Genomic DNA, 20741 nt, shown 5'->3' on the forward strand with positions numbered 1-20741 from the left:
ATTGTTATAAGGTGAAAGAGTTAACTATTCAATTCACATTTTAAAGACTGATATTAATTGTATAAATAGTGGAAGATGAAAGTTAATCTAAATTTAATAGATTACAATAAATGACATTAACTTTACAAACATATTTGTCAATTTTTCAAATAAACAATCCGTCCACGTTTTACATTTAATATATGTACTATACAATTTATTATATATTGAAATGTAAATTTTCATTTTAGCAAATTTGATGGATATTTTCATATTTCAACTTTAGACTTAGTAGTCCTATTTAATTAATTAGATATTTAATTAGATATTAATTTGTTGTTGGGGTAAAATGGTAATTCAACTTTGGAGGTAAGAGCTTCCCACTTTTAGTATAAATAATTTTTGGGTACGCGCAATGCGCGTGTACCCCTAATGAGTATTAGACTTTAAAAATAACATAAATATAATTAAAATTTTATTTTTAGTTATAAAAAAATTTAATTGCCAATTCTAAAATAATGAATGTTGATCTTGCTTAGCAAATTTCATAAAAGAAGAAACCTTATAAGTTCTTGGATACCTTAGATGCTAAGGTTCCTTTATTTTAGATAACCCGTAAATATAATAGCAAAGAAACCAATACAAAAGAACTGCGCAAAGCAGACATTTCAATTTAATTGCAAAAAAATATAAAAAATGCAATTGACTATTACAAGAATGTCATAATCATAAGAATACAAGGTTTTGTGAAGCTAATTTTAAACAAAAATTTTAAGAAATAAAAGAACAAAATGATTAAGGAATACACATCAATTTAACATAAATTTATATTTTTGTATGTCAGAAATATTTATTCAGTACCTGAAGAGAAACTAACCACTTGCACTCAACTGCTTCACTTGCTGCATCCTTAACTCTAGTAGGCAAAATTTTGACCTCTATCTCACACCTGCAATAAAAATCATAAAATAGGGTTCAAGATATCAATATTTTAAATTAATCCAAATCAGAAAATTTAAAATTATAAGTGATGAACGTGCATATATAAAAAAACAAAAGTGTAGAAAATGAAGTTTCTTTCGTAGAATAAAAAGTAAAGTTACATCAGTAGAATTCAAATACGAAAAATATAAATTTTTGAGTACAACTTACATAGAGAAAAAGATGGAGATAAGCTTTTGCCCATAAATAAGAGATAAAGCTACCATACGAAAGGTTATGAAGATCAGTCAATTAAGAAGGTGTCTTTCTAAATTTTTAAACGGAAGAATAAATATGAGTGTTCTTGTAATTTAGTGTGATTTAAAGAGCATAATAAAAGTGGAATGTCATAAGTCAAAACTAACTCTGTGGCTAATATATGCTTAATAAACCATGCATATATTGAATGGATAATTAGTTAATGAGTAATAATTTGCATTCAGTAGATGAATTTGGCTCATATTAAATTAGCCAAATGAATTCAGCCTATTACTTCAGTTATTCAATGCAACTCCTTACATTCTCCAAAAAATTTTGAAACTTTATTAGTAAGTGTAATTCCATTTTTGCACAATCTTTTTTACTTTAGTTGTATTTGCTTGAAGGATTATATCCAAAAGTTACCAAGCAATAAAGACATATGAACCATTTCAGAATAGAAAGAGCCCGCTGTAACTTGGTCCACTTTTATAGGACAATTTGGTAATTCAACTTTCACTTTGGGTTTTCCTACTTATAATATAGTATGATATGATGATATGATATGATAATAAAAAGTTCAATGTTCATTGTTGAGTTCGATCATATTAATCATGTGTGTCGTCATTTTTGCCAGTTTTACATGTCTTGCTAATCATCACTGTGCTCTGATTCAAATCGTTTGTACCTTTAACCACACATGATATTGCAGCAAAATTTGGGTGCAACTCACAATACGGAGACAGTCGATCTTTACCTTTTAATTACATTTGAACACGAAAAATTGCAGCAGCACGTATCATTAAGTAGTCTAGAACGGGATGTTATGTAAGATTATGCACAAAAATTGATAATATATACGAAAATTCTTCTCGAGACAAACAATTTTGACCTCCATAATTGTTTCAACCAGCAAGTCTCTCACGCACAATCTTCTGCCCAATATACCTTCGTCACACTTATGCGACATATTGTTTAAGAAATAAATGAAATTTTTTTGAATTTTGTGATCTTAAACGTGTCATGAAATTTTCATGGGTATAAAAGCATATTATTACGAGTAAATTAAACTATATTTATATATAAAAAGGTATCATTCTTTTCGGCACAAACTAAAAAAAGAAAGAATGCCACATAAAATGAAATAGATGCAGTATAGTTTAAGATATCGCCTAAACAGAATTAGTACAAATGATTTGGGTGTTAATGGTTCTTTGATAGACCAATCTAATCGACTAAATCCAATCTTAGTTATCGAACTGATTATTAGGTTGTTTCTATAAAACCGTAGGTTTCGATACCTCTTCTCGTTGGATATAATCGGTCCTCGCTTTTCCCTTATTAGGTCATCAAAGCAGATCAGGAGGAAGGGTGGGCAGCAGATCAATCTTTTCCAATGCCAGTGCAATATGAATGTCCATTCGCTCTGTATTCAACGAAGGCCCAATCTATACTCGTACCGAATAATTAGGATATGTTTTTAGTTTTCTGAAAGAAATCAAATGAAACACGGAATTAAACCTAGGGTGGATTCATTTATAAACAAAAACAAATAACACCCAAATCTACTCTATTACTGTTGAAATTGGTTCCAACAATTTTCAGTAGCAAGCTATCAAGGTATGGTTGCACCTCTTTTCTTTCTTTCCCTTTATATCTTTGTGATGTATGAATCAAATATCAAGTTTAACTTTTTTTTCAAAAAATCTAGTGATGCTACTCATTAGTTTCAGAACTTATGTCTTTTGAACAACAAAATTTTTGTAGTAACTCAATAATCGTTTGATATTTGATTTACGTATTGACATTTGATTTACTTGGAAGTGCTACTGCGAGAAACTGGACTGCTAGGGGCGACATTAGAGTTGTTGCAAGTAATCCAAAAACTGAACGTTTTTTGGGATGACACCTATGTTGCCTCAAAAAAGCACATTTTCCAGCGAATAAACTCACCAAAAAAAAAAAAAATACGCCATGAAAAGAGTTCCACAAAACAATATTTTAGGATCAGGCCTTATACAGTTTATTATGATACTTCCCGTATTGGGCTTGGTGCAGTATTGATGCAGGATGGCAAGGTCATTGCCTATGCTTCGCGACAGTTGAAGATTCATGAGAAGAACTATCCAGTTCATGATTTAGAGTTGGCGGCCATAGTTCACGCATTGAAGATTTGGAGGCATTATCCGTATGGCGTGGCATGTGCGGTGTTCAAGGATCACAAGAGTCTTCAATATTTGTTCAAGCAAAAGGAGTTGAATTTGAGGCAGAGGAGGTGGTTGGAGTTGTTGAAAGATTATGATATCACTATCTTATATCACCCGGGAAAGGCCAATCTGGTGGTCGATGCCTTGAGTAGGAAGTCAGCCAGTATGGGCAGCGTTGCTTATATTCCGGTCGGTGAGAGGCCGCTTGCTTTGGATGTTCACGCCTTGTCCAATCAGTTTTCTTTGGATGTTCGGGCGCGTAGCCGTAAAGCTTATATATGATAATATGTGAAAAACAATAAGTTTTGATTATAAATAAGTTAATTTGACTTCGGTCAACGTTTTGGGTAAACGGACCTGGACCCGTAATTTGACGGTCCCGGAGGATCCGTAGGAAAATATATTACTTAGGGTATGCCCAGAATCGAATTCTGAGGTCCCAAACCCGAGAAATGAATTTTCAAAGAAAATTGTTTTCTGAAATTGTTTAAAGAAATTTGAAATGAAATTTGATTAGAACATGATAGTATCGAGCCCGTATTTTGGTTTCGGTGCGCGGTACAGGTCTTATATATGGTTTGAGTCATCTCTGTAAAGTTTGGTTGAAAACAAACGTCTGATGTGATTCAGACCTAAATTGCTAAATTTGATACTTGATGAAGTTTGAGAAAAAGTTCTTGATTTTGAGGTTTGATTCATTGTTATTGAGATTATTTTAGCGATTTGATCGCACGGATAAGTTCGTATGATGTTGTTGAGCTAGTACGTGTGCTTGGTTTGGAGTTCCGAGGGCTCGAGTGAGTTTCGGGTAGGTTTCAGGATGCCTTAGGTCTAAAAACACAGTTGTTGTAGGTTCAAAGGAATTTGCAGGTCTCTGAACCCGCTAGTGCGGTCCACGAAAAATCATGTGCGACCACGGAAGGGCCAGTGCGGTCCGCGTGTGGTTCGTGATGTGCGCGGTGGAGATTGTGCGGTCGCAGTCAGTTTTGTACGGTCCGCACAACTTTTCACTGGGTTGTGCGATCGCGGTCGGTTTTGTACAGTCCGCACAGTGCTCTAGACTGCAGTACCCTCAGGAAGGACTGTGCGTCCACGGTCCATTTTGTGCGGTCCGCACAAGGCACCTGAGAATAGCATAAATAGACGGGATTTTCAATCATTTTTCGTATTTCAAAACCCCAAAAACATAAGAGGCGATTTTTCAAACAACATTTCTTCTCCAAATCAATTGTAAGTCATTTTTAACTAGATTTCTTCAATCATTAACATCTTTTAACATGATTTCAACATCAAATCAATGATTTTTATGGGGGAATTGGATGTTTTGGGTAGAACCTAAGTTTTTCAAAAATTGGGGATTTGGACCTTGATTTGAGGTCCGATTTCAAAACAAATCATATATTTGGGTTCGTGGGGGAATGGATAATCGGGTTTTGGTTCGAATTTCAGGTTTTGACCATGTGGGTCCAGGGGCAATTTTTGACGTTTTGGGTAAAACTTTGGAAAAACTCATTTTCATGCATTGGGGTTGATTCATTTAGTGTTTATTGATGTAATTAAGTAATTTGTGACTAGATACGAGCGAATTAGCGGTGGAATCAAGGGGTAAAGCTATAATTAAAGCTTGAATTGTGTTCGAGGCATCGAGGTAAGTGTTTGGTCTAACCTTAGCTTGAGGGATTAGGAGTTTTGTCCTATTTGCTATTTGTTTCTTGTCGAGTACGACATATATACATGGTGACGAGTATCTATGCGTTGGTGTCAAGCATGACCGTGAGTCTTATCTTGTGATTTTCATGATCTCGTTTTATTATTCATGCCTTGGTGAAGATTTCCATTTGTAGTGTGAAGTTGTGGAAAGAATTGTGACCTATGAACATTGAGGAGCATTGGCTCCAATTGTATAACGAATTGTGAAAGTATAAGTGATAATCAAAACTGAGTTGTGAAGTGAATTGTGAATTAAAAATGAGAAAGAGAAAAGACCATTAAGTTACTCCTTGCCGGGCTATTATTGAGTTGAGGTTCCCTTGCATTGTGTTATTAATTGATATTACGACGTTTAGGTTGATGATTCTTCATGTTAGGTGTTGTAACAAATTTGGTTATAGCTGGGTAGTTAGGTGTTGTAACAAGTTTAGTTATAGCTGAGGTAGTTAGATGTTGAAACTAGTTGAGTTATAGTTTAGTTATGGTTGTTTCTCCCTTGCCGGGACGTATATACTTGTACTGTTGAGTTCCCTAGCCACACACAGTGTTGTCTATTGTTGATCCCTTGCCGGGACGGTTAATTATAATTATTGTTGGTTGTATATTTGGAACGGGTTGCGCGCCGCAACATTTTTAGATATTATATTGGATCGGGTTACACGCCGCAACAGTTATATATGTGGATCGGGTTGTACGCCGCAAAAGATATTGTATTGGATCGGGTTGCACGCTGCAACAGTTATATATGTGGATCGGGTTGCACGCCGCAACAGATATTATATTGGATCGGGTTGCACGCCGCAATTGTTATATATGTGGATCGGGTTGCACGCCGCAACAGATATTATAATGGCGGGTTGCACGCTGCAACAATTATATATGTGGATCGATGTCACGACCTAAAATCCCAACCCGGTCGTGATGGCGCCTCTCGTGAGGACAAGGCTAGCCAATCAACAAAACAATACATCTCTTTATAATTACTTAGCAGGAATAAGTCTAAATCATGGGCAATATAATCTTAAATGTGAAATAAACGTGATAGAACAAGGAAAACCCTCCCAACTCAGCCCGAAATCGGGGTGTCACAAGTCATGAGCTACTACAGAGTTTACTAATATTTTACAAAGTCTGGAATTATCATAAATAACAAAGATAAGGGAGAAAACGGGGCTGCGGACGTCAACAGCTACCTCGTTACTCCTAGTCACCGCCTGGTCTGGAAAGAATCAGCGCTCAGGAGCGAACTCAGCTCTGCCTGTATCTGCACACATGGTGCAGGGAGTAATGTGAGTACTCCGACCCAGTGAGTAATAAAAATAAATAACGACTGAAAACATGAAATCTCATAACGGCACAATATAGCGCTATCCCAAGCAGTAAAATCAGTTATACAGTAAAATAGTGAGTATCAGATAATTCTTCTTTTAAAACAGTAAAGACAAATAATTTCCACAGTAAGGATAAATCAAAAGCTTGCCCCTCGGGCTCAATATGTAAATCTCAGTATAGTATCAGCCCCTCGGGCTCACTCCCAACTCACCAGCACACAACATCAGCCCCTCGGGCTCACTCCCAACTCACCACACACAAGCAACGGCCTCTCGGGCCCACTCCCAACTCACCTGGGTACCCTGCGCTCACTAGGGGTGTATACAGAATCCAGAGGGGCTCCTACAGCCCAAGCGCAATATCAATAGGCCTGAAAGCCTTCACACATCACACATGAGGCCTCAAAGCCTCCTCATATAACACTCGAGGCCTGAAAGCCTCCTCACATCACTCAACATATCCTCACGTATGGCCCTCGGCCTCAATCAGTCCAGAAAATAATCATAAGCCTCTTGGGTATCAGTAAAACAATAGTGCTCAACTCGACAGCATTATAAATATCATTAAATCTCGAGTTGAGTATAAATGTAGCTGAGTTCACAAAATAATATAATTCAATTGGACTGAGTTCAAATAATATTTCAATTCGTAAGGAAAATAGTGATGTAAATTCACAAAAGATTTCAGATAATTGGCACGAAGCCCAAATATGGCAATAAGCCCAATCATAGTGAAAAACAATAAATCTTTATTAATTATGCGGTAAAAATATCAACTGGTATGGACAAAGTCACAATCCCCAATAGTAAATGACCTCGCGCTCGTCATACAATGCGTGTCTCATCTCAACATAGCAGTATGTTGTGCAATCCGGGGTTTCAAACCCTCAGTGCATCATTTAAAATCATTACTCACCTCAAGACGGTCCAACGTCTACTCCGCTATGCCCTTGCCTCTCGAATTTACCTCTTCGCGCGTCGAATCTGGTCAAAACCACAACGAATACATTACAATAGGCTAAGGGAATATAACCCAATCGAAAAGACTCGAAAAATATCGAAATTCACGAAATTCGCAAAACCCGAGCCCCGGGCCCACTTCTCAAAAAATTATGAAAGTCACATCACTGGATTCCTCGTCTCGCCACGAGTTCGTACATATAAAATTTACCAAAATCGGAGTTCAAATGACCCCTCAAATCTTCAAATCTTATTTTCAAATCCCTAGGCCTAAATCTTCAATTTACTCCTCAAAAACATGTAATCTAGTCGGATTATTCGATGATAATTCAATATTATGGAGTAGAAATAATCACAAGTGACTTACCTCAAGATTTCCCAAGATTTCTTGCTAAAAATCGCCCAAAATCCGAGCTTGGAAGTCAAAAAAAATGACCTAACTCGGACTGCTGGACATTAAATCTGTCCAGAAATTTTTGGTACTGTTCATGCAGGGGCACTATTCATGCGCGTGAGGTCACTTTTCACTGTTCACCCGCGCGGTTACTGTTCACTGCTGCAGAAAATACAGCAGCTTTTAAGAAATTTGCAGCACAGCCATTTTTCACTAAAATGACTCTAACTCCATCATACGAACTCAGAATTAGACGAACTTATTCCTATGAGTCACAAATAATAATACGAACAAAACCCTTCAATCGAAACTCAATTCGGGGCTTGTTTGCCCAGTTCAATACCCATTTCGCTCGTTAAACAATTAACTCACATTTCACGTCAAAAACCCAATCGCGACTTGATGAAATTAAACCAAAATTTCCAGATCAGTCCTATAATTCATGATTTAAATTCTGGAAGTCTCGAAATCAAATTTGGATCTCTAGAACTAAAAATGAACCTTTAGATCATTACATTTATGCTCAAAACGGCAAAAATCTTCCAAAAATGACCCGTTGGGCATCCGAAACACACCCGAGGCCCCCGGGACCCCGACCAATAATACCAACCAGTCCCAAAATACATTACGGACTTGCTCGAGGCCTCAAATCACATCAAACAACGCTAAAATCATGAATCAACCTCCAATCCAAGTTTTATGAACTTTAGAATTTCCAACTTCTATTTCCTATGCTGAAACCTATCAAATCACGTCCGATTGATTTCAAATTTTGCACACAAGTCCAAAATGACATAACGAAGCTACAGAAATTCTCGAAATTCCATTCCGACCGTCGGATCAAAATTTCACCGATCAACCGAAAATCGCCAAAATACTAACTTCGCCAAAATGAGCTAATTTCTTCACCGGACCTCCAAAATTAATTCTGATTACTCTCCTAGCCCTTAAATCATCCCCCGAAACTAACCGAATCATCAGAATTCAATTCCGAGCCCTCTAACTCACAAGTCAACGTTCGGTTAACTTTTCCAAACTAATTCTTCCTTAAAGAGACTAATTGTCCCATTTCATACCAAACTCGATCCGAATTGACTCAAATTCACCAAGTACATATATTGAAACATGAATAAGTATTTAACGGGGAATACGGTATGAAAATACAGGAAACGACGATTCGGGTCGTTACATTCTCCCCAACTAAAACAAACGCTCGTCCTCGAGCGAGTTAAGAAACATACCTGGAGTTTCAAATAGGTGCGGGTACCTGCTCCGCATCTCCTGCTCGGTCTCCCAAGTAGCCTCCTCCACGGGCCGACCTCTCCACTGTACTTTCACTGATGCTATATCTTTTGATCTCAATTTTTGAACCTGTCGACTCAAAATAGCCACTGGCTCCACATTATAAGTCAAATTTTCATCTAACTGTACTGTACTGAAATCTAAAATATGAGACGGGTCCCCAATGTACTTCCGGAGCATGGACACATGGAATACCGGATGAACACCCGACAATCTAGGCGGTAAATCAAGCTCGTAAGCCACCTCTCCAATCCTCCTAAGTACCTCAAATGGTCCAATAAACTGCGTACTCTACTCCCCTTTCTTTCCGAACCTCATAACACCCTTCATCGGCGAAACCTTCAGCAAAACCTTTTCGCCCTCCATAAATGACACATCTCGAACCTTCCTGTCCGCATAACTCTTCTGACGCAACTGAGCTGTGTGAAGTCTTTCCTGAATCACCTTCACCTTTTCTAAGGCATCCTGGACCAAATCTGTCCCCAACAACCTAGCCTCACCGGGCTCAAACCAACCCACTGGAGTTCTACACCGCCTCTCATATAAGGCCTCATACGGTGCCATTTGAATATTGGACTGATAGTTGTTGTTGTAGGCAAACTCTGCAAGTGGTAAAAATTCAACCCAAGAACCTTCAAAATCAATCACGCTTTCACGCAACATATCCTCCAATATCTGAATAGTACGCTCGGACTGTCCGTCCGTCTGAGGATGAAATGTTGAACTCAATTTCCACCTGAGTGCCCAACTCGTGCTGAAAAGTCCTCCAAAACTGAGAAGTGAACTGAGTACCTCTATCCGAATTAATAGTAACTGGAACACCATGCAACCGCACAATCTACTGAATAAAGATCCTAGCCAGCCGCTCCGCAGAATATGTGGTACACACCGGAATGAAATGCGCTGACTTGGTCAGCCTATCCACAACGACCCAAATTGAATCAAAATTCTTCAAAGTCCGAGGAAGGCCACTCGCGAAATCCATAGTAACTCTCTCCCATTTCCACTCAGGAATAATCATCTGCTGAAGTAAACCGCCCGGTCTCTGATGCTCATATTTCACCTGCTGACAGTTGAGACACCGAGCCACATATCCCACAATGTCTTTTCTTATTCTCCTCCACCAGTAATGATGTCTCAAGTCCTGATACATCTTCGCAGCACCCGGATGGATGGAATACCGCGAACTATGGGCCTCCTCAAGAATTAAATCTCTAAGCCCATCAACATCGGGCACACAAATACGGCCCTGCATCTTCAATACGCCATCATCACCTATAGTAACATCTTTGGCATTATCATGCTGAACTCTGTCCTTAAGGACAAGCAAATGCGGATCATCATACTGGTGCTCTCTGATGTGATCATATAAGGAAGATCGAGAAACCACACTAGCCAATACCCGTCTAGGCTCAGAAATATCTAATCGCACCAACTGATTGGCCAAGATATAAACATCAACTGCAAGAGGCCTCTCCCCAACTGGGATGTAAGCCAAACTCCCCATACTGACTGCCTTTCGGCTCAACGCATCGGCCACTACATTGGCCTTTCCCGGATGATATAGAATGGTAATATCATAGTCTTTAAGTAACTCAAGCCATCTCCGCTGCCTCAAATTAAGATCTTTTTGTTTAAATAAATGCTGAAGACTGCGATGATCAGTGAATACCTCACAAGATACGCCATATAAATAGTGCCTCCAAATTTTTAAGGCATGAACTATAGCAGCCAACTCCAAATCATGAACAAGGTAGTTCTTCTCATGGGGCTTCAACTGACGAGAAGCATAAGCAATAACTCTACCCTCCTGCATTAGCACACAACCAATCCCAACTCTGGAAGCATCACAATATACCGTGTATGAACCTGTAGCTGATGGTAACACCAACACTGGAGCTGTGGTCAGAAGTGCCTTGAGCTTCTGAAAGCTCTCCTCACACTCGCTGGACCATACAAATGGGGCACCTTTCTGAGTCAACTTGGTCAAAGGCGATGCAATAGAAGAAAACCCCTGAACAAATCGGCGATAATAGCCTGCTAGCCCAAGAAAACTCCGAATCTCTGTGACTGAGGACGGTCTAGACCAACTCTGCACTGCTTCTATCTTCCTTGGATCAACTTGTATACCCTCGCTGGACACTATGTGTCCCAAAAATGCCACAGAACTTAGCCAAAATTCACATTTGGAGAATTTTGCATAAAGCTTCTCCTCTCTCAATCTCTGCAACACTACACGTAAATGCTGGGCATGCTCCTCCTAGCTACGCGAGTACACCAGGATATCATCAATGAATACAATAACAAATGCATCCAGATAAGGCTGAAATACATTGTTCATAAAATGCATGAACGTTGCTGGGGCATTGGTCAGCCCGAAAGACATAACCAAAAATTCATAGTGACCATATCTAGTCCTGAAGGCAGCCTTGGGAATATCCGACTCCCTGATTTTCAACTGGTGATAGCCCGAACAGAGATCAATCTTAGAAAATACCCTCGCTCCCTGAAGCGGATCAAATAAGTCATCAATGCGAGGCAAAGGATACTTAATCTTCACTGTTACCTTATTCAACTGCCTATAATCAATGCACATTCTCATTGTGCCATCTTTCTTCTTCACAAATAAAACAGGTGCACCCCACGGGGACACGCTAGGCCGAATGAACCCCTTATCTAGGAGTTCCTGAAGCTGCTCTTTCAATTCCCTCAGCTCCGCTGGAGCCATATGGTACGGTGGAATAGAAATGGGCTGAGTGCCCGGCACCAAGTCGATACCGAAATCAATATCCCTATCCGGTGTCATGCCTGGCAGGTCTGCAGGAAATACATTGGGAAAAATCCCTCACAGCTGTGACAGAATCAATACTCGGGGTCTCAGCTCTAACATCTCGCACAAAAATTAGATATGACAGATAACCTTTCCCAACCATACGCTGGGCTTTCAAGAAAAAAATTACTCTGCTAGGAACATAATCAGTCATACCACGTCACTCGATCCGCGGTACACCTGACATAGCTAAAGTAACTGCCTTAGCATGACAGTCTAGAATAACATGACATATAGATAACCAATCCATGCCCAATATAACATCAAAATCCACCATGCTCAATAGCAATAGATCAACTCGGGTCTTCAGACCCTCAATAATCACAACACATGACTGGTACACACGGTCCACAACAATAGTATCGCCCACTGGGGTAGATACATGAACAGATAAAGAAGAAACTCCAGGGGCGTACCCAAATAATGAGCAAAATATGAGGACACATAAGAATAGGTGGAACCGGGATCGAATAATACAAAGGCATCTCTGTGGCAGACTGGAACAATTCCTATAATGACATAATCTGAAGCAATAGCATTTGTCCTTCCGGGAATAGCATAAAAATGGGCCCGGCCACCGCCTGATCGACCTTAAATCTCTGTAAGCCATAACTGACTCACCAACACACCTCAAACTGGAACCAATATAGCACATAACCGTGCAATCGACTTAATTAATAGCAAACTCCTCAACTTGGCTCAAAGCCATAGATCAAAACGCACTGAATAATTCACAACGCATATACTCTATTGTTGTCGTAATACCATAGTGAGATTAAACTCACTACTTCATAAGCTTGTGGAAACACGAATCATCTAGAATTTTAACTCTTATGCAATTCTTGCATTCACTCACACAACAGTTAAGCCCACTCTTTAGGAGGCCCAATTTAGATTTCAATGCATATTCTTCACTTGTAAATGAGATCTTCTAATAGACAACATAAAGATCGCACCACCTTAGGACACTCCTCAGGAGATAACCCACCTGTTTCACCTCCAATTAACATTTTTGTATACCTTCCACGGTCATACACATGACACAATCACTTAATCTTTCTGAGTCTAAACTCATACCGTAACATGAAATTCACTTCACTCCAAATAGGAGACATGAAAAGATTCTCCACGCGCCCATAATTCGGGGCTACACATCTAATCACAATGAAAATCAAACACTTAATAGTTCATCTATCATCCTGCAGCCCTTCCTCGTCACTTCCAAGCCATATAGATACATCTCACAGTACTAACATACTCCTCACGTAGCTATCCAACCATCATTCCCACTAATAGGGACAATACCAGACATATAAGTTCAAAACACTTGCTTGCACAATTAGCACCTCGGTCCTCAAGCCATAGGCAAAGATCCGTCCTCAAGTCCTTCAGACTGGCCCAACATCAACTCACAGAGGTCACATCTCTCCCTTCGATCAGGGAATCACAAGCCATCAAGGCACATCTAATACTGAGCGCTCGTTCACGCATACGAACACGTGGAAGGAATTATAAAAGTCATTTTTTCAAGCTGAATCAAAGGCGCACGATAAGAATTCAAGAATATGAAGTCTTTCCTAAAGGTGATGCAGCCTCTCGAAGATAAATACAGACGTCTCCATACCGATCCACGAGAATCTGCTAAACCTGCTCATGACTCGTGAGACCTATGTAACCTAGGCTCTGATACCAACTTGTCACGATCCAAAATCCCAACCCGGTCGTGATGGCGCCTCTCGTGGGGACAAGGCCATCCAATCAACAAAACAGTACATCTCTTTATAATTACTTAGCAGGAATAAGTCTAAATTATGGGCAATATAATCTTAAATGCGAAATAAACATGATAGAACAAGGAAAACCCTCCCAACTCAGCCCGAAATCAGGGTGTCACAAGTCATGAGCTACTACAAAGTTTACTAATATTTTACAAAGTCTGGAATTATCATAAATAACAAAGATAAGGGAGAAAATGGGGTTGCGTACGTCAACAGCTACCTCGTTACTCCTAGTCACCGCCTGGTCTGGAAAGAATCAACGCTCAGGAGCGAACTCAGCTCTGCTTGTATCTGCATACATGGTGCAGGGAGTAATGTGAGTACTACGACCTAGTGAGTAATAAAAATAAATAACGACTAAAAACATGAAATCTCATAACGGCACAATATAGTGCTATCCCAAGCAGTAAAATCGGTTATACAGTAAAATAGTGAGTATCAGATAATTCTTCTTTTAAAACAGTAAAGACAAATAATTTCCACAGTAAGGATAAATCAAAAGCTTGCCCCTCGGGCTCAATATGTAAATCTCAGTATAGTATCAGCCCCTCGGGCTCACTCCCAACTCACCAGCACACAACATCAGCCCCTCGGGCTCACTCCCAACTCACCACACACAAGCAACGGCCTCTCGGGCCCACTCCCAACTCACCTGGGTACCCTGCGCTCACTGGGGGTGTGTACAGACTCCGGAGGGGCTCCTACAGCCCAAGCACAATATCAATAGGCCTGAAAGCCATCACACATCACACACGAGGCCTGAAAGCATCCTCATATAACACTCGAAGCCTGAAAGCCTCCTCACATCACTCAACATATCCTCACGTATGGCCCTCGGCCTCAATCAGTCCAGAAAATAATCATAAGCCTCTTGGGCATCAGTAAAACAATAGTGCTCAGCTCAACAGCATTATAAATATCATTAAATCTCGAGTTGAGTATAAATGTAGCTGAGTTCACAAAATAATATAATTCAATTGGACTGAGTTCAAATAATATTTCAATTCGTGAGGAAAATAGTGATGTAAATTCACAAAAGATTTCAGATAATTGGCACGAAGCCCAAATATGGCAATAAGCCCAATCATAGTGAAAAACAATAAATCTTTATCAATTACGCGGTAAAAATATCAACTGGGATGGACCAAGTCACAATCCCCAATAGTAAATGACCCCGCGCTCGTCATACAACGCGTGTCTCATCTCAACATAGCAGTATGTTGTGCAATCCGGGGTTTCAAACCCTCAGTGCATCATTTAAAATCATTACTCACCTCAAGACGGTCCAACGTCTACTCCGCTATGCCCTTGCCTCTCGAATTTATCTCTTCGCGCGTCGAATCTGGTCAAAACCACAACGAATACATTAAAATAGGCTAAGGGAATATAACCCAATCGAAAAGACTCGAAAAATATCGAAATTCACGAAATTCGCAAAACCCGAGCCCCGGGCCCATTTCTCAAAAAATTACGAAAGTCACATCACCGGATTCCTCATCTCGCCACGAGTTCGTACATATAAAATTTACCAAAATCGGAGTTCAAATGACCCCTCAATCTTCATATCTTATTTTCAAATCCCTAGGCCTAAATCTTCAATTTACTCCTCAAAAACATGTAATCTAGTTGGATTATTCGATGATAATTTAATATTATGGAGTAAAAATAATCACAAGTGACTTACCTCAAGATTTCCCAAGATTTCTTGCTAAAAATCGCCCAAAATTCGAGCTTGGAAGTCAAAAACAATGACCAAACTCGGACTGCTGGACATTAAATCTGTCCAGAAATTTTCGGTACTGTTCACACGGGGCACTGTTCATGCGCGTGAGGTCACTGTTCACTGTTCACCCGCGCGGTTACTGTTCACTGCTGCAGAAAATACAACAGCTTTTAAGAAATTTGCAGCACAACCATTTTTCACTAAAATGGCTCTAACTCCATCATACGAACTCGGAATTAGACGATTCTTATTCCTATGAGTCACAAATAATAATACGAACACAATCCTTTAGTCGAAACTCAATTCGGAGCTCGTTTGCCCAGTTAAATACCCATTTCACTCGTTAAACAATTAACTCACATTTCACGTCAAAAACCCAATCGCGACTTGATGAAATTAAACCAAAATTTCCAGATCAGTCCTATAATTCATGATTTAAATTCTGGAAGTCTCGAAATCAAATTTGGATCTCTAGAACTAAAAATGAACCTTTAGATCATTACATTTATGCTCAAAACGGCAAAAATCTTCCAAAAATGACCCGTTGGGCATCCGAAACACACCCGAGGCCCCCGGGACCCCGACCAATAATACCAACCAGTCCCAAAATACATTACGGACTTGCTCGAGGCCTCAAATCACATCAAACAACGCTAAAATCATGAATCAACCTCCAATCCAAGTTTTATGAACTTTAGAATTTCCAACTTCTATTTCCGATGCCGAAACCTATCAAATCACGTCCGATTGACTTCAAATTTTGCACACAAGTCCAAAATGACATAACGAAGCTACAGAAATTCTCAGAATTCCATTCCGACCGTCGAATCAAAATTTCACCTATCAACCGGAAATCGCCAAAATACTAACCTCGCCAAAATGAGCTAATTTCTTCACCGGACCTCTAAAATTAATTCCGATTGCGCTCCTAGGCCTTAAATCATCCCCCGAAACTAACCGAATCATCAGAATGCAATTCCGAGCCCTCTAACTCACAAGTCAACGTCTGGTTGACTTTTCCAAACTAATTCTTCCTTAAAGAGACTAATTGTCCCATTTCATACCAAACTCGATCCGAATTGACTCAAATTCACCAAGTACACATATTGAAACATGAATAAGCATTTAACGGGGAATACAGGACGAAAATACAGGAAACGACGATTCGGGTCGTTACAGAAAAGAGTTCCACAAAACAATATTTTAGGTAGGTTGCTACTCTAAAATGGCTTTTAGCGGCGAACTGGCGATAATAGCAGGCACAAAAGCTATTATACTTCAGTTGCAACTCCTGTCGATACAGTATATTGAGAACTAGCGGCGCCCATGGTAGCTACAATTACTAATTGCTTTTGTGACAATTCTGTCGCCACTAATACCTATTTTTCCAACAAATGTCATGGCTAATACATTTCCATCAATTGTCAATCAATATTAAAAGCATCCAAAATTATTCACCAAACCATACAAATATTTCTGAAGTCGATTATTGTAGATACTTTCGTGACTAAAAAGTCGGTTAAATATATAGTACACCATACTTCATTGCTCATTGACATTGACATTGACGCATTTATACAATGATCATATATGTGTGTATATACATGTATATAACTATTTATACAAGCTGATTAGGAAAAGAACTATATATCGATATGAGAAGGGCTACATAGGAAAAACTACCAATATCAAGTACATTAACCACTAGAAATAGATCAAGTGACACCGGAAATGTACACTAACTTATAAGAGCTACTCCAGAAGTGAAACAGAGACATAAATTCAATTCAATTCAGCGTACTAGAGAAGTAAACAATTTATAAGCTGATCTGGTCCCCATGTATTTTCCTGATTGTTTTAACTACCAGTACCTGCCAAGTGGAGTAAGTATAATAATACCTTCTGCATTAGAGTACATATTAAGTGCGAAGGTGCGTGTTAGGATTAAGCAGAAACAGTAACAGGGCAGCTCTCCTTTGGCATGTCAGCTGAAATATATATATATATATATGTGATGGAGTCACTACACATATAACGGCATGCCAATAGAGAGTAGCCCTACCACTGTTTCCCTTGTTATCATTCACCAAATCTTCTTTCTCATTTTTTTGCTTCTGGTTCATAACGACATAGCACTTCCAATCTTTATAGAGCATCCCTTCCAGTTCAAGAGACGGAATAAACCCCTGGAGAATCGGCATATCCTGCGACTTTTTTGTGCTTGTGCCCTGCGGATTGCATTAGGGGGGTTGCATTTTTTAGGGTCAGAAAATTGTGTGACTTTCTTATCCCTTTACAATTCCATTTCGTGAAAAGCAGCTCCTTTAAAGAATAGTGTCATCCGATTCTCTCAATTGCCTTGTCCATGAATTTAATTTGCAGGTGAGATGCAGAAAAAAGTTTCTGAAAGTTAGAGATGCTGCATAATTTTTTCATAATTCCTCTTTTTTCTCTTCTTTCTTCCATCTATATGGAGTATATATCTATATCGGGTTTAATTTGTTTTTGCTTTATGTGGCTTTTCGATTTCCCGAATTCCAACCTCGATAATGCACATAAATTTTTAAGATTCCAATTCTTTCGGATACCGGGAAATCAAGAGTACTGCTTCCTTTGACTTACTTGGATAATGAACAGTTCGATGTCCATTGTTGAGTTCTCTCATATTACTCAAGTGTGTCGAGATCCGGACCGGTTTTACATGTCTCGCAAATCCGAACTGATGATCCCTATGCTTTCAAATCAGTTTCACCTTTAGGCTTTAATCACACATGATATTGCAGCAAATTTGGCAGCGACTCATAATACGAAGACAGTCTCTACCTCTTAATTACATTTGAACAAGAAAAATTGCCTCCGCACATACTAACCGGGTTCAATTGTAGTAGAAATAAACCCCGTAAAAATAATATTTACAATATTAATGATAAATAAGAAATACTAAGTTATGATTAAATCAGCAGGAATAAAAATGCAACAATAATGACACCAAGATTTTATGTGAAAACCCTTCTGAATAAGTGAAAAACCACATCCAAAAAAAGCAATTGATATCACCATAGCAAAGAATTTTATACTGTGTAGTAACGAGTACAAATACTCCTAAGACCACTACACCTTCAAAAGAAAAAATACTCTTTTTGCTTTTTCCACCTCACTACAATATCTCTCACACTCTATTTTTTTTACAGACTATTTTCTTATAGTCTATGGAATACCTTGCTCTCTCTCTCACTCAGATGTATTGTCTGAGATTTTTGGTGTGTTAGAACTTAGAAATGAGAGCCGAAACTCTCTTTTTATTGGCAGAACCTCACTCTCTCATGCCTACTATATTTTACATTTTTCTCTCATGCAAATTTGCTATGCCTACCAATCTTGACATTTTTCTTCTGCAGCCTACCATATTTGATAGTGCAAAAGAAAAGATGGTGGTTGCCAATCAAAGGAGGAAAATTATCTTCTTTGATTTATGGGATGGACTCTACAAATTAAACTCATAACTTTTGACGCGGAGTACAAATTATATGTAAAAAATTTTAAAATTGCAAAAATAGTATATCTGAACCCATAATTTTAAAAATATAATGAGTTCAATGATAAAAATATTAAAAGTTGAACATATAGAGTTTAAATCCTGAATTCGCTTCTGCGTACTAATAGTCCAAATCTTGATGTCATGTTAGAAGTTGCACAGAAACCATATATACGAAAATTCTTCTCGGGACAAACATTGTTTACACCTTGTTTGGATGGTTGTTACGCATCGTTTCATAATGTATCGTATCGTACTATATTGTATTATACTGTATCGTTTGATAAATACAATGTTTGGATAGATTGTGTCGTTTTTCATCGTTTCATGATATCACGCACCAGCAATATGAAGAATAAACTTGCAATATTGTAAAGAAAAATTATGATACAACATAAAACTACTATATAAAAAGGTAGGATAAATGATAAAATAAAATAATTTAATAATAATAGAGGGTGAGATTGAGAGAAAAAGACAAGGTAACGACACGACCACACCAAATCGGTCGTTACATAAAGTGGCACATTTCGTCGTTATGTAACAGCGAATTTAACGATACGATACAATAAAATTTAAGTAACAATCAAAACAAATATTGTATTTAAAGTAACAATACGATACGATATAATGGGTAATATTGTTTCAATCAGCAAGTTTCTCACGCAGTCTTCTGCCCAATATTGCCTTCGTCACAGTTATGCGACATTATTATTATTATTATTATTATTATTATTATTATTATTATTATTATTATTATGCGACATTATTATTATTATTATTATTATTATCTTCATCATTATCATTATTATTATTCTCATTGTTATTATTATTTTTATTGTTATTATTATTATTGTTATTATCATTGTCATTATTGTTATTATTATTATTGTTGTTGTTGTTGTTGTTATTGTTATTGTTCTTATTATTATTATTATTGTTATTATTATTGTTATTATTATTTTTATTGTGAGTGAGTATGTCATTTAAGGAAAATAAATAATAATAAAACAGATAGAAGAGGATCCATGATTTAAATTTGATAACGGTTTATGTCCTCAACCACTACTGAATCCATAACACTTTTTTTTTTTTTTGTGGTAACTAACTTATTTTATTAATTACCAAGTAGCAATTACAAAACTATAGCATGGCTAACACAGTCTGCTATCTTTCCATATACATTTCATACTCTACTACCTAGAAACATAAATTATACATAAACGACTTATTTCTAGGAGTAACTCTGACACTAACAATATAAGCTATTTCTTTGTAATCTGCTCCCATACTCTGCTCTTTTGTTCAAAAATACATCTGTTTCTCTCCATCCAAATGTGCTAAGCAACTTATGCATAAACCACTCTAAAGACCTGAGCATGCTGAGTTTTCCCTTTAGTACATAAGACTGACCATTGGATGAATTGCTACCAATTGACCAATCCCAGAAATTGCTTTTCCATCCAGCTGCACATTTTACTCCAAACTTGCTTAGTACATCCATAGCACTTTTGCATAAATGTGTTTAAAATATTATTTTGTTAAACTTTCAGTAATTTCGGTTGAACCCTTTGGAATTACATTGCATCCACCTCTGAAAACATGAGTAACTATCACTACTAGAAAAAGGCGGATTACCTGGGGATAAAATCCCTTGATTTACTTGCGGATTTTCTTGCCGAAATTTAAAATTCTTAAATTGTAAAATATTATAAATGGGAATTTAATTTCCCCCGATAAATCCGCAGGTAGTTTTGGCGCCATTAAGCGCAAACATATTACCTGGAGAAATAATCGACAAGTCCTCTATCCA

The sequence above is a fragment of the Nicotiana sylvestris genome, chromosome 3 (genome assembly GCF_000393655.2).
Source record: "Nicotiana sylvestris chromosome 3, ASM39365v2, whole genome shotgun sequence".
In the NCBI taxonomy this organism is placed as follows: Eukaryota; Viridiplantae; Streptophyta; class Magnoliopsida; order Solanales; family Solanaceae; genus Nicotiana; species Nicotiana sylvestris.